Source organism: Athene cunicularia (genome assembly GCF_003259725.1).
Source record: "Athene cunicularia isolate RWA chromosome 3 unlocalized genomic scaffold, athCun1 chr3_part1, whole genome shotgun sequence".
NCBI lineage: Eukaryota > Metazoa > Chordata > Aves > Strigiformes > Strigidae > Athene > Athene cunicularia.
In genome coordinates, this window is record NW_020799097.1 from 25,558,354 (window position 1) to 25,561,734 (window position 3,381).

Sequence of the window (3,381 nt, forward strand, 5' to 3'; positions counted from 1 at the left end):
AAACTGATCATACTACAGAAGATGACCATCACCCATATTAAACATTTACCGGAGAATGACAAAGAAACTTGACAGAAAGCAGGAGACAGATTGAAAAGAAGTATGAAAGATGAGTGAAAACTCTTAATAGGAGGGAAAGACCTTGGAGGGAAAACAGCTTTCTCAAGGGTGTATAGTTCAGCCAACAACTTTTAGGATCTGCAGGATTCTGCATAAAGGCAGAGGACCCACATCTCCCACTGGAGGCATGTGTAAACAGGGAGACCTGCAATCTTTGGGAAGTGGGGCTGTTTTTGTAACCCATACTACCCACGAATGAGGGGGTGCATACAACTCTGTGCATGTTTGCATCCATGTGTTTCTGTCTGTGTGTATGTCTACACTAAGGCAGCTCTGAGATTAGTTATAGCAGACTGTTTAGAAATTTCTAGTATGGTTTGCCTACTGTATTATTGATGTTGTATGCATAGTTCACTGATTGCAGATTAATTACACACTGTCAATAAAGCAATAAACAGTTTTGATCTGTATTGATTTTAAACTATGTGAACTCAGCAGTTTTTCCCTGCAATGTCTAACAAGTTGCTGAAGAAACCAGAGATCTTTGTAGCACAAGGATTTTATATTTTCTTCCAGAGCACTGACACTGAATAAATTCATGTAAAGAATAAAGTCATGTTTAGTGAATCACATATAAATACAGGTGAGATCCCTTAAGTGTATGCAATATTTGTCTCAAAATAATTATTTTGAAGTAATTCATTACATATGGTTATTTCAGACCTATTTCCCAGGAGTTTATACACAGATGTTACATGGTTAGCATTTGTAATTAAACATGATATTATACTTCAATTTGGTGATCAGGTCTCACTTTTTGCACTATATTTTCCCTTTGAGTTGTCTGTGAAAAGAACAAACTGGGCAGGATTTGGATCTCAATTATCACAATCCAACAGAGAGGAGCCTTAGCTAAGCCACACAAAAGAATCAAAATGGTAACTGTACAAGTGTTTGTTGTATGTTGCAGAGTTCCACTAATCCTATAGGTTTTTGAGTTTGGGTTTTTTGTAACATCAACTCAGAATTTCCTTTTTCTGTAAGACAGACAAACCTTTTCAATGTTACCCATTTAATTGTCCTGGACAATTCTCCCTCCTTCCATAGCTGTAATAACATACCCTAGTATTCCCTAAAGCATGCTGTGCATGCCTGGATATGCTAGTCAGTGCTAATTTGCTATAACGTTGCTCTCCTGACTTTCCCAGACAGCACTGACACAAATGTAGGCAGTTTGGTCCAAAGTGTGGACTTCGTGATAATCTCACAGTGCTGAATATTGCCCAGCATTGATGCACCACCAGTGACAGCAAACTCTTCACACATCCTCACAGCTTGGATAGAGCATAAGCAGGCAATCAGTCAGGAAGGCTCTAATGCTTACCAAACAGTGAACTTTGAACAACTTGGTAAAGGAAACAAACAAAAAAATCTATTTCTGGGCTGAGATTGTAGCTGGATATCCCAGCCAAAGATAATTGTATTTCACGAAATTGCAAACCTCACATGGGGGTTTATAGTGGAAAAACACTGACAGGCCATTGTCTGCGGCACTGTATTCACAATGCTGTAATTACAGCTTTACCATAATGAGTGTAACTCTGTGGTCAGAAAGATGGCAAGAATATAATATTTTTCCATGGAATACTTTTTCCTTCATAGATGTTTGGCTTGAAATCTGAAGTTTAAGTTGCAGTGTTGTTGGCACTATTTTTTTTCACATTTTCATTTTTTGGAGCTGATCTATGTAAGTGCTTTAACTTGGTTTCTCCTTTTAGGTGCACCAATAAAAATTACTTCACTTTTTCCAAGCTTGATTAATTGTACATAAAAAAGTAGACATGTAAATACTTTCTATCATTTCATGTTTATAATCCTCCCTTTGCACCCACAGTGGTACTCCTTCGGGTATTATCAACCACAAAAAATGAAGATAGCTTTTTTCCCTTTTTTCAAATTAGGTCACAGCTGTTATTAGGCGAGATCCCTGAAGTTTCACTGCACTGTGCTCCTCCAGGCTGGCTTGGCAGGAGATATATCCTAACCCACACTGCCTGATGACAACCACTATGAGATACCAGTCTTACCTCTGGGGGCTCTTTTACCACATGGTTGTGGAAAGTTTCTGAATCATCTGTACTGGAGGAGCAGCAAAAAAAAATCTCAGCAGAGACCAAAGATCTGGCTCCATAATCAACCAAGCATGAAATATAGCACTGTGTAATACACCCTCGTGTATCTAAGTGTGGGATGAGCTTTGGAAGGGGGATGAAAACAACATCTGCACTGTTAAAAATGTTACTTCTGATAGGTCTAAAAGATGGGTTTGTAATCATTACTGGAGGCTGCTGAGTAGTGGGTGGTCCTCCTTACTGGATGTCCAAGTCTAATGAGCTCTGAAAATGAAACAAGGTCAGAATCTCACTGGGAAAGTGCTGGAACAAGAACATTGCTTTGATGGCCCAGGCCTGTTCACCACTTTTTCTCAGTAGTACTTGTGTAAGCAATACTCCTGATGTTAATGTGATTATCTAAAGGCAGAAGGAATACTCACAAAGAAGGGCTGGGATTCATGCCTAGTAATCTGTCTAATCTGGCACTCTCTTTCCTTCAGCCGCACTAGGTGTTTTCCAGCAGAAGACTCTCAAATAATGTATCAAAAATACACCAATATCCTGAGGAAATATTATATCATAGCTTACAAAATTTTTCCTGGGACATGAGTATTCACCAAGTTCTGTGCAGACAGAGTAGAAGGATCCCAGGGGAAAAATGCAACGTCAGAAGGGCTATAGTTTAGTCTAAGGATCCCTTTCTAGGTGCTAATACTATGTGGATTGTCCTAAAACTGCATGTTTTCTTAATAGTATACAGTGCAGTGTAGTGAGCTAGGCATCGGGTTTCACTGAGGTAAGAGAACCCTGACATACCACCTTCAAAAAATAAAATACAAACTCCTACCAACATCACATTTGTCCTCACATACCTGCAGACACAAAACCAGGGCCCTGAAAAGAACGAGGCATGCCCTGATGGGTCAGACCAACATCCAGCTGTCCCCAGTATCCATTCTCCAATAATGAGAGATGCTATTTAAAAAGAACATGCAAGCTAGGCATATGCATCTCCTTTATTCTCCTCCAGCATCCACAATCATTGTACTAGGGATGTTAGGGAGCACATCCCAACTCATTCCTTTTAGTATCTCTTTATGAACCTGTAGGCCATTTAAACATTTAGTGTCCTTTCCAGACTGCTGACCTATCTGCTTCCAAAAGCTCTGCTGGCAGCAAATTCCACAAGTTCACTGTACCTGCTACA